We start from the raw sequence: 12,365 nt of genomic DNA, 5'->3' as shown, positions 1-12,365 counted from the left end.
AGCCCTAAGTCTTAATAAAACTCCTTTATCTGGCATAGAAAAATCTATAACTCCTTTCCCCTTTTTCTCAGGGGATAGATCATTTAAATACAAAAGAAATTTTTCGTTGAAAATCTCGTGTGAAAATGCTACAAGATATAGACAACATTATTTTACCCCAATTTCTATTTTAATTAAAGTATGAAATGCAACAACTGATTAAGCAGAGAGAAATGAGACCAAGAGTTCGCTCTTCTCTTTTTTCTGCTTTTCCTCTCCTCCTTCCCTCCCTCCCCCTCCCTCCTGCCTCTCTCTCCCTGTTGGCTTCCATTATTTGGAGTGAAGAAAGCAGGAAAAAAAGTAAATTGAAACTTTCACCTTTTTTCCAGATTAGAGAATAACAGAAGTCTAAATACATTGAATTTAATGACATAAGGAAAGAAATCATTCCAATGATACAGACCTCAGCCATTTTAATTAAACCTAAAACCCTACTTTGTGTAAATTCAATGACTCACTTGCCAGAGGGAATTGCTCTCTGCAGTCCTTGGTTATGGCTCCAGTGATTGAAATTCTATCACTGCAGCCCACCAGCCCTTCTGATGAACTATTCTAATAAAATATCCTTCTCAATATCCAGTTTGGGTTTCGAAGAGTTGCATGAAAACTAAAGTGACTAATCCATTTCTGCATGTTTTTGTAGTTATCCTGCTTATACCAAAACTGATGAGTTTATTATTATTATTATTATTATTTTTTGGCCCAAACCCAGTGGTTCTCAGAGACCACACCTGATTCTGTGCTTGGGGACCATTCCTGGTGGAATTGGCAGAAACTGGGTGGTGCTGGGATTTGATCCAGGGACACAACACAGCTGCCCGTGAGGCAAGAAACTCAACCTTTGTACTATCACTCTGGTCCCTAAACTGACATTTTTTTGTTTAGGTGTTGGATGGGGGTTGGTAAGAAGATGATTTTCTGTAATCAGTTTATTTGAATTTAATAGCAATTTCCATTTTTGAAAATGTACAAAGTGTTTAGTAAGACCATAGTGTTATGGTAATAAGTATTATATGCAGAAACCTATGTTGATTTTTAAAACTTTGTCATTTCATTCATGTTTGCATTATAATGGTCATGATATTTTAGGAGAAAATAAGCAATTATTTAAAAAAGTTGGAGCACAGTACTTAAATGTCCAACATCTCCTCTAGCACAAAGTTCACTGCATCACTGTATCACTGTCATCCCGTTGCTCATCGATTTGCTCGAGTGGGCACCAGTAACGTCTCCATTGTGAGACTTGTTACTTTTTTGGCATATCAAATATGCCACGGGTAGCTTGCTAGGCTCTGCCATGCAGGCAAGATACTCTCAATAGCTTGCTGGGCTCTCCCAGAGGGGCAGAGGAATGTAACCCGAGTCGGCTGCATGCAAGGCAAACACCCTATCCGATGTGCTATCACTCCAGCCCTGTCTCTGGGACAATAAGAGCAACAAAAAGTACTGCAAATTCTGTGTGTGTGTGTTTTGTTTTGGGGACAGAGCCGGTGGTGCTCAGAGGTCACTCCTGGTGGGTTAGCAGGACCATATGGGATCCCAGGGACAGAACCTAGGTAAGCAGCATGCAAGGCTACCGCCCTGCCCACTGTGCTATTGCTCCAGCCCCATGAACTGAAAAATCTCAGTCCCAAAAAGATAACAAGAACTACTGGCCAGCAACCCACTGTTTATCGAGTCTCCCTATTCCTCAACCCATTTTCCTGTCCCTGCCCCTCCACTTCCCACCTCCCACCACCACCCAAAATCATACTCACAAAGTTAGAAACAATTTCTAAAAAGTTGGAAGGCTATTTTGTGAGTGAGCAACTTATCCTCACACAATATGTGGGGTTAACAGATGAAGATTAAGAACCTACTGACACCATCCATCCATTCAACCCACTCCATCCATCAGACCATATGTCTTTCCCTACACCCTTCCATCCTTCCATCATTTATACTACTCCATCCATCAGACCATATGACTCTCCTTTCAATCCTTCCACCCACCTCACTCTATCATAAGACCATATGTCTCTCCCCACATTCTTCCATCCATCCATGCATCCTACTCCCAACATTAGGCAATGTGTATCTCCCTACATCCTTCCATCCATCCTACTCCATCCCTCAGGCCGTATGTTTCTCCCTATGTCCTTCCATTCATCTATCCATCCTACTCTATTATTAGGCCATATGTCTCTCCCTGCATCCTTCCATCCATCCATTCATCCTACTCCAGGCATCAGGCAAAGTGTTTCTCCCTACATCCTCCCATCCATCCTACTACATCCATTAGACCATGCAACTCTCCCTACATCCTTCTATCCTTCCATTCACTCCACTCTATCATCAGGTCATGTTTCCTTCCCTTCATCCTTCCATCCATCCTACTCCATCCATCAGGCCATATGTCTCTCCCTACATCCATCCTTCCGTCCACTCCACTCTATCATTAGGTCATGTGTCTCTCCCTACATCCTTCCATCCATCTGACTCCATCCATCAAGCTGTGTCATTTCTCCCTACATCATCCAAAGGCCATTCATATATACACTGCCTTGCAAAACTGTTTAAGGGGAGGGCAATAAATGACTCTTTAGAATTCTATAAAATTTTGCAATTATATTTGAGCAATTCACAAAGCAGCCAACTTAAGAAAATATTTGATGAGCTAGATATATTAAATATATTTTCAATGATACTGGCTTTTACTTTGATTTTTCAGGTGATCTAACATCAAAAGCAACAAAGACAAATGTTATGACTTTAAATTGCTTCGTAATTATTTATCTACATGTTAAAATGATCGTTTCTCCTTTCTGCTTATATTCACACATTACTTTTATGCACCAGCTCTCCCTGAGGTTTTAAATGTCAAAGCAATGCTATGGGCCACACTTAAGCAAATATAGTTTCTTTAGTCCTAATACATCAACACATCAAAGATTAAGGCTGTGAATGGATCCTGAAATAATCATTCTACTTTTTTCTTTTCCTTTATTTCTAAGAGAATTATCTCTTCTGCCATTTCACTAATCTACTACATTTCTTTTAGAAGAAGTGCTCTTTTTCATTCTAGTGTCCTATTTGTGTTTTAAAATAAAATCACTTTGAAATCACTTTAGAGAGCCAACTGACTTGAACATGGATTCACTGGGGTATGTGATACTTTTAAGTCATCAAGCCTCATGTTAGCTAGAGGAACAAGGCTTACATGTTTAATTATAAACAGGAAGCTCCTCCCTGGATTCTTTATAAAAAAAAGGTCCTCGGAATGAAGCAGAATATCAAAGATGAGCTCCAGATTAGCAAGAAAAGCCAAGGAAGTTATAGAGAACAATGCATCCAATATTAGAAATAATATTAGAGATAACCAGACCTAGCATGAGGAAACCGGGTTTTTCCAGAAATCTACTGATAATTCTACTGAGCCCAAAGCAAGAGTGTTTAGAGCCACTGGCAATCTAAAATTGCTTGTGTCCAAGTGGAGGAAAATGCAGGTAGGGTGAAGACACCATGCACTTGGGTGCCGCAGACTCACAAGGAACTCTCATTGAAGAAAACGGAAACTGTCACAAGCTCTATTTTCTATTCCTTTTGAGCTGATGATAGAAGGTGATGAAATGGATTCTGAATAACTCTTGTCTTGGAGTGTTTTTGAAGGGCATCCCCCTAAAGGAAATCCAGCTTCACTCTTGCACAGTTTTTCTTTTTGTTGTTGTTGTTCAAGATCTCCAAAATATATCCCTATAGCCCAAGTCTTTGGTGTGATGGTGAGTCTGGCTGTGAGATCAGTTCCAGGGATGCCAGAGAGGTTTATATGAGAAACATTCTGATTTTTTTCACACCTTTGGCCAGATCAACAGGAAGAGCACAATATCCCCCAAAGGATATGGTTTTAATAAATAGAATAGAAAAAAAATGTTTCCCAATGTGACTGAATCACAAATATAGTTGGATGACATCAGTTTGGTTCATGTACCACAAATATGACTGCCAAAACCAGGGGGCATGGTGGTGGTGACAAGAATCAAATCCAGATCTCATGGGAGTGCTCTACCTCTGAGACATATCGGTTTCATTATTTAAAATAAAAATAAAATACCTTTGATGTATGAAGTTCTCATTAGTTGAGTTTTCAACGTGGAATGTATTAGCACTGACCCCTCCAACAGGCTACTGGCTACTGTCAGCCACTGTTATGTCCTCAACCTGGATGGAGCTGGAAGACGTGTTAAGTAAAGTGAGTCACGCCCACTTCTCAAGAAAGAGAGGGGTCGCCACTCTGGAAATGTAGGAAAGAGTTTCAGACATGGGGGGTGGGGAGGGGGAGAGTGGTAGTTTATGGTTGGCAATAGCCAGGTGAAAGAGAAAGAAAGCCTGGTGTATTTTAAATAGCATCAGAACATAAAGAACTACAGTGGGGGTCGGGGTGGCTTCCCTTTCCTAGGGTGGAAACGCATTAGTGATGTTTAAGGTCAAAGTTTGTGCCGTGTTCATTTTCATCAAATATTTCCCTTTGAAATCCCCTCAGTGTATCAGTGACGTTTATACCAGGAAGAGTTGGGATGGGGGCAGAAAATTCTCCAGTGGACTAGACGAAAAAGTAATAGACATGGATCTGATGAGGCCCCAATCTATGGTGTTTGGAGTTTACCAGAACTGAGTCTTTGAAAATAGAAGAGAGTTACTCAACTGTTAAGACCCAACAGGAAACCCTGTGGCTATTGTGACTGGTGCCTTTGAGAACGTGACTGATAGGATTCCCAGCTCTGTGCAGATTCCCTCAAATCGTGAGGCTACCCTAAAAGCCTCCATCCCTCTTTAAGAGCCTGGCAAGCAACCAAGAATACCTTGCCTGCACGGCATAGCCTGACAAGTTACCCGTGGCTTAAAGGATTTGAAGCTTTTCCTGTTCCTGGAGTGAGGAGATGCCATTGGGCCACACTAGCATGCAACAGGGACAAATAGCAAACTGGTGCCCGCTCGAGCAAATCGAAGATCAACAGGATGACAATTGATACAAATGCTGATTCCCTAAAGGAATTATGGGACCATGACAGGCTGAGGCAGAGAGAGAGAGAGAGAGAGAGAGAGAGAGAGAGAGAGAGAGAGAGAGAGAGAGAGAGAGAGCCTAAGACAGCTACCAACTCCCCACACTTCCGCACTCACACACATGCCGCCAGTGACTTCACTGTGTATGTGGGAGATGAAGTCACTGTGTGCGTCTAGGTACACACTTTTGGTGGAACATTTTCAAATGAGTAGCCATTCTGGTTCACCCAAGCTTAGTAGTCTCCGCAGGCATGGTGCTCAGTGCTAAAAGCAGGGTAGTTCAAACAAACTGGAATTGAGCATCACTACAGATCCCAAATCTGAGCACCATGGCATGTCAGAGGCCAACGGGAAAAGATGTGAGTGTTATGGGCACAGGACACAGAGACTAACCCAAAATATGGTCAGGCCAGGTTGGCTGGGCTGACCTAAGGGTCCAAGGAGAATTCTTGAAATGAGGCAAATAATTCCAAATAGGAACTTGCCCCACAGTGGCATATAAATACTGATTCATGTCATACATTTTGGAATTGATGTGATAGACTGGCATCTGTGCAACTCATATTTATATGTAGGACATTGAAATGAATGTGCTCAAGTATTTCCTTTTGCTATTGATTATAAATGGGAGCTTCTAAGCCAATAAACAATTTTGCAAAATAATACTTTATACATTATTTTCTTAACGTAAAACACCAGAGCCTGGCAAGCTACCCGTGGCGTATTCGATATGCCAAAAACAGTAACAAGTCTCACAATGGAGACATTACTGGTGCCCACTCGAGCAAATCGATGAGCAAAGGGATGACAGTGATACAGTGATTCTTAACATAGGTGTGTAAATCTAAAACCTCCTTCTGAACACATAATGTTAATCTTCTTATTTGGTATTCATATTTCCAACAGTCAGCTTAATTTGGAGACATCTCAAACTGCTATTTTTCCAACCTTCATTGAATCATTTAATATAATAAAAAAAATCACACACTCTTTTCTTCCAAGGTAAGAAAAAAAAATCAGACAATCTGGGTAGATGCTCTTGAAGAGAAAGCATTGAATTAAAAAATAAAAGTTCGGTCTGTGATTGTGCACTTCCATCCAAAAATACATGAAGCTGTAATTACTAACTCAGAAATAGTACCCAGCCATTCACAATAGCTCAGGGGGTAATTTTGTAGGTTGTGGTTAAGCATCGAAGTTTCGACTTCCTTTTCCGCTTGCCGTGCTATACAAAACATTCACTGGGTTTGTTTCTGAGAATATTCGGGACCTGAGAGGAGGGTCATAGAGTTTAGATCCAGCCAACTCCTTCTGCTGGGTTTTCCATCTGACTCACACAGGAACCTGCCTGGGACTCAGTCCCCACTGCCCGCCTCAAGTCCCCATGACAAGCACAGCACTTCATTCATCCCAAATGAAGTTATCATCCTTTTTCCCTACTCGGGAATCTGTCTGACCAGCGTGGCAGGGGCCAAAGACGGCATGGATTCATGTTGGAAATGGAGGAGGAAGAAAGAGCAAATGTTTTAGGCTCTATTAGAATTCAAGCTTGGTACACAGAGACTTAAACAAAAGTTGATTTTAGTAGATCAGATTCAGTGATGGATGTTGCTGACTTGGGGCTTTGGGTCACTGGGATGATGGTTCCCTAAGGTCTACAGTCTTGGGCGTGGGAACTGCATTTAAACAAAGATGGTTGTCAGTAAACATGACATCTGATCTGGAAAATAAAAGCTTTTTCTCGAGAACAGCACAAGTCATCTCTCTCTCTCTCTCCCTCTCTCTCTCTCTCTCTCCCTTTCTTCCTCTCCCTCTCTCTCTCCCTATCCCTCTCTCTCTCTCTTTCTCCCTCTCCCTCTCTCTGTCTCCCTCTTCCCCTCTCTCTCTCTCCCTCTCTCTCCCTGTCCCTCTCTCTGTCTCCCTCTTCCTCTCTCTCTCTCCGTCTCCCCCCTCTCTCCTATCCTTGCAGTTCCTAATAGGCTAAAAAAGAACAATATGATACTAAAAAATAAAATAAGCCAAACAACCCTTTTTTGGCAGTTGATCTGTGAGTATGGTCCTGGGACTCAGATCTCGGATAGGAACCACAGCTTATAAATCATTACTTACCAAACATAAATTCTGCCAAAGCAGGCTTGAACGCCACCTACGTAAGCCCCAAATATTTTAATACCAGTTTCTTTGTTCTCTATTTCTTGGCAGACAAATCACTGATTGTGCATGATTCACAAGTTGCTTAGAGCAACGTTTAGAAACTGACTCACCTGTAGGCACATCCTCTCCCAGTACCCACACACACGCACCTCACTGTGGTCTCAAACTTCACTGTCCTCTTCCTTTAAGAGCCCCCCCCCCAATTCTGTGTGGTCCTTCCCTACAGGAGACGTGAACAGGATTAAGCTTAACTTTGACTCTAGTGGGTTTGAACACATGTGCTGAGAATAGGCACCCAGGAGTGTTTGCAGTGAGGTGCCAGCAAGGCACAGACTTGGGGATTGAATAAGACAGGCTGATCATACAAAGAGAAGCAGGTTGTTTGTTGAGCATCTTACCATTTTCAGAGAATATTCTAGCTACCTGCTCACTGATCATGATCTCCCCTTCCAGTAATTCTTCCTCCTCCTCTCCTTCCTTTTCCTCTTCTTCCTCTTCCTTCTCTTCTTCTTCCTCCTCCTCCTCTCTTCCTCCTTCTCCTCCTTATGATCTGCCTCCTTCCTCTTCCTCCTCTTCTTCCTCCCCCCCTCCTCTCTTCTTCCTCCTCCTCCTGGTCCTCTGCCTCCTTCTTCTTCTCCTCTTCCTACTTCCCCTCTTCCTCCACCTTCTTCTCCTCCTCCCCTCCTCTCCTCTTCCTCCTCCTCTTGGTCCTCTGCCTCCTTCTCCTTCTCCTCTTACTACTTCCCCTCTACCTCCTCCTTCTTCTCCTCCTCCTCCTTCTGTTCCTCCTCTTCCTTCACTTCCTCCTCCTCCATCTTCTCCCCCTCCTTTTTTCCTTCTTCTTCTTGAATCGGGGACGAATAGCATACACAAGGCAACTGCTCGATTATTCAACTACATTCCCACATGCCCATGCCCACCTTCCAGTTTCCTGGCTGTTTATGAAATACAACTAAAGAAACCAAAGATGCCAATATGGTGGCAAACATAGGGCCATTGGCGGGCACATTGTCTTACTGCAGATTGTTGCTGCTTATAGACAGATCCCAGTGTCCTCAGTTCAGACCTTTCATAAATTCCTCATTTCCCCTCTCATCCCTCTAAACAACTTTTCCTAACACTCAACTTCCGACCCAGGAAAATGAGAATCCATTTCTGTCAGTGGGTCCCCCCTTCCCAGTCATTACGATTTATTCTTATTTCCTCTGTCTCTTATGTCCATGTCCAATTCACAAAAAACCCTACTTCCCCATGTTGTAAATATAGTTGGACTCCACCATACTGTCTCTTCCGCTACAGGCATGGCCATCCAAGGTCATGCTAACCTACAGCCTGCCGTGAGTTCTCTGGCTTCCCCTCCTCCATTCTGCTCCTTATCCTTCCAGAACTTGACATCCGGGTATCTAACTGATCCTAGATTATGCTAAGAAGCTTCATACATGTTATTTCTTTCAGATCTTGAACATAAACTTATGTTTTTGTCATCTTTCCTTTCTTCCCCTGTCCCAGAATGTGAGCACTCCAAGTGTAAGGGTCTTTTGTCTATTTTTGCTCAGGGATTTACCCTAATGATGCACACAGAAGCACTCAGAAAAGACCCAGGATAAATAATCCTGTCACTTGGCATGCTTGCCCTTTCACCGACTTAATGTTGTATTCAGAAAACAAATGAAAGAAGATACATGGAAACCCACAGACCAAGAAAGAAACGGAATTTCAAGTCATAGGGCATTATAGTATGACACAGAGCAAAACTCTTGTAGGAACTGTTCCTCAAACTAACAAGTATTGCTGTGTTGATTATTAGTTCCAGATGTTTCATAGAAATGAGACTTGTGATGGGTGTCTTTCCTATTTATTGTTATATTTTATCCTTTTTTGTCCTTATTTATCTTTTTGGTTATTTCTCAAAAGCAGTTCTCAAATCAATCAAACTGATATTTGAAAGAAAAAAAAAGAAGATAAAATCAGGATTGTGTATTTAGGGAGAGTTTAGATGGTTTGGAAATAGCATGGTGGAGACTGACCAGGTGTAAAGTTGCAGTTTATGAGAAGAAACCCATCAAATTAAAGATATCTAGGGATGTGTCAAGTGTCATCTGCCACACTCCTATAAGGATAAGCTTCGAACATTGGTGTGTTCAGATGGAAGATACAGGCTAAGGGCAAAACCATCAATAACGTGAATATATGAGTACATGCTCTATTCATCATATATATATTCACATATGAAAATACTGTGTCCCGAGAATGCAAAAAAGCGCAGTATAAATGACATCTGTGCCTATATGTTCATTGAAGCACTGTTCACAGTAGCCAAAATATGGAAACAACCCAAATGCTCTAGAAAAGATGACTGGTTAAGAAACTTTGGTACATCTACACAATGGAATACTTTGCAGCTGTTAGAAGAGATGAAGTCATGAGATTTGCTTGTAAATGATTAGACATGGAGAGTATCATGCTAAGTGAAATGAGAGGGACAGGCATAGAAGGACTGCATTCATTTGTGGAGTATAGAATAATATCACATGACGCTGACACCCAAGGTCAGTAGATACAAGGGCCGGGAGGATTGCCCCATAGCTGGAAGACTGCTTCATGAGTGGAGGGGAGAAGGCAGATGGAATAGAAAAGGGATCACTAAGAAAACAATGGCTGGAGGAACCAGTCGGGATGGGAAATGTGTGCCAGAACTAGATAACAGACCAAACATGATGACCTCTCCGTGTCTGTGTTGCAAGCCATAATGCCCCAAAGGGGAGAGTATGGGGAATATTGTCTGCCATGGAGGTAGGGGGACTGTGGGAAGGTGGGAGTATACCAGGGATATTGGTGGTGGGGAATGTGCACTGGTAGAGAAATGGGTGTTTGATCATTTTGTGATTGTAACCCAACATGAACGCTTGTAACTATTTCACAGTGATCCAATAAAATTAAAAAAAATGTGTCATATATATAAAGTACTATACATCACAGATTACTATTTTGAAGTGGGAATGTTTTAAGTGAATAAAGAGATCTTCTTTCAGTATACTGCTAATATATAAAAGTTACTATATATCCACTCTTAGGACAAGACAGTGGATTCTATAATGATGTTGGAACATCTATAGAGGTATATCAGTGGTGACTGCTTCCCCATGAATTATCACCTTGAAGGGTGAGGACATTACAGACTTTGTTCTGTTCTATAGACTATAGGACATTTGGCAACATGGCTAACAGAAATGACTCATTTTGGCTAAACATCTTTTATATTATCCTGTCTGACAAAAATTGAGTTTTTCCTTCCCTACTCTATGTTCCCCATGTCTACTTATTACAAGTAATGCCATATTTAATTCTCTTCATTTAACCAAGCCTCATTCATTCTTGGGACCAATGCTTCCTCTCTTCATAAGAGTCAAAATCAAAGTCATGACATCTTACCTATTCCTCTTTGGGAGCAAATAATTGAAACAGAATGGTGAGGAAGTAATGCTGCTTAAATTAAAAAGCAACATCCCTATAAAATGCATTCTGCTTACAATCCTGAATGAACTAGTTTGGTCCTTATTGACATAAATTATTGAACCTTCAAAACCACTGGAGACACAGAAAATGGGCAAGATACTTCAATATCTCAATATGCCATGTAACTGTCACAAAAAGAAAAATCTTCCTGTATGAAAAACAATTACCAAAATTGAAAGAAAAAAATATTTCATATCAAAGCGTAGAACCTCCAACATTCATCTCTTAGTTTTCTGATTATTTTCCCACTTGCTTTAGGCAGAAATAATAGCTACTAAATTACTGATGGTTCAAAAATTGGGAGTATATTTCTATTAAAATTGTTCACTGTTCTGTTTAAATGTAAGATGTTTAGACTATCAAGAAAAATATTTGAGTATATGTAATGGAAATCATTAACACATTATGTCATCTAGTCATTATAACGTATTAAGCCCCTTAAAATTTACATTCTATAGCCATCAAATACTATAATTTACCATTTGCATAGATAGTATTTTATAAAAAATTATAGGAAAACAAACTGAATTCATTATAGATAATTTTATCTGTTTTAAGAATCATTATATATATGAATGTCTCTCCTCAGGATACACTCTTAAATGAAATAAAATTATTAGAAATTTAAGTCTTGTACTATGTTGTAAACAGACCATAGGAATTATTCTTTATTTCAAAATTTTGAAATACTCTAGATAATTTTCACCTTAACAAAATTATGAAAATTTAATTTAACAATAATATAGCCTTCCCATAAAATATGAAAATACAAAATCATCTGAATTTAGCAGATTAAATTCAATTTATGTTTAGATTCCAGTATGTTTATGGGGAAAAATCATCTCAAAACAAATTTTTTATGTTTGAATGAAATTCACATTTTAGAAATAGATCAAATTAGTGTATATAAAAGGTCAGTGTATTCTTTTTTATGAGTTGTACCTTCCATTGCACAAGAAACCAACTAGGTTTTCAAGGGAAGAAAAGGCCCTCTTGATTTGTAGAAAAATAATAAAGAAGAAATTTTGAAACATTTCAATGCATGGATTCTGTACAGAGCTGCAGTTATACTAAATGCTATATTTAAGCAAGTCTCTATAGAGTTCCCCAGCAATTTTAATGCCTCCTTTCTCTCAACACAGTGTTTTAGTAGACTGAGTTGGGAAAGAGTCAAAGAAGAGCAATTTCTGTGGTCATCACTGTCACTGTCACTGTCATCCTGTTGCTCATCGATGTACTTGAGCGGGCATCAGTAACGTCTCCATTGTGAGACTTGTTGTTACTCTTTTTGGCATATCGAATATGCCATGGGTAGCTTGCCAAGCTCTGCTGTGAGGGCGAGATACTCTCAGTATCTTGCGGGGCTCTCTGAGAGGGATGGAGGAATCGAACCCGGGTCAGCTCCATGCAAAGCAAACACCTTACCCACTGTGCTATCGCTCCAGCCCATCTGTGGTCATAGAAAGCAAAACTATAAAGTACACCAAGCTCTCGTTTCATTCCGGAATGAATGAAACCTTCTACTGCTTGCAAAACCAACTGTAGAAGGCTCACCTTCCTCGCACGAGAACTCTGGGCTCATGAGACTGCAGATAGCTCAGTCACCTGGTCTATGT

The 12,365-nt window shown here is 40.6% G+C and overlaps 1 protein-coding gene across 1 annotated transcript in view; it reads right to left on the bottom strand.

The window, feature by feature from the left end:
• CNTNAP2 (contactin associated protein 2) overlaps positions 1-12,365 on the bottom strand; it is a 1,529,860-nt gene that overhangs the window by 868,613 nt on the left and 648,882 nt on the right. The gene's annotated exons all lie outside the window — the stretch shown is intronic.

Source organism: Sorex araneus, chromosome 1 (assembly GCF_027595985.1).
Source record: "Sorex araneus isolate mSorAra2 chromosome 1, mSorAra2.pri, whole genome shotgun sequence".
Taxonomy (NCBI): Eukaryota; Metazoa; Chordata; class Mammalia; order Eulipotyphla; family Soricidae; genus Sorex; species Sorex araneus.
The sequence above is the reverse complement of the archived record's forward strand: the minus strand, read 5'-3'. Positions and strand labels throughout refer to the sequence as shown.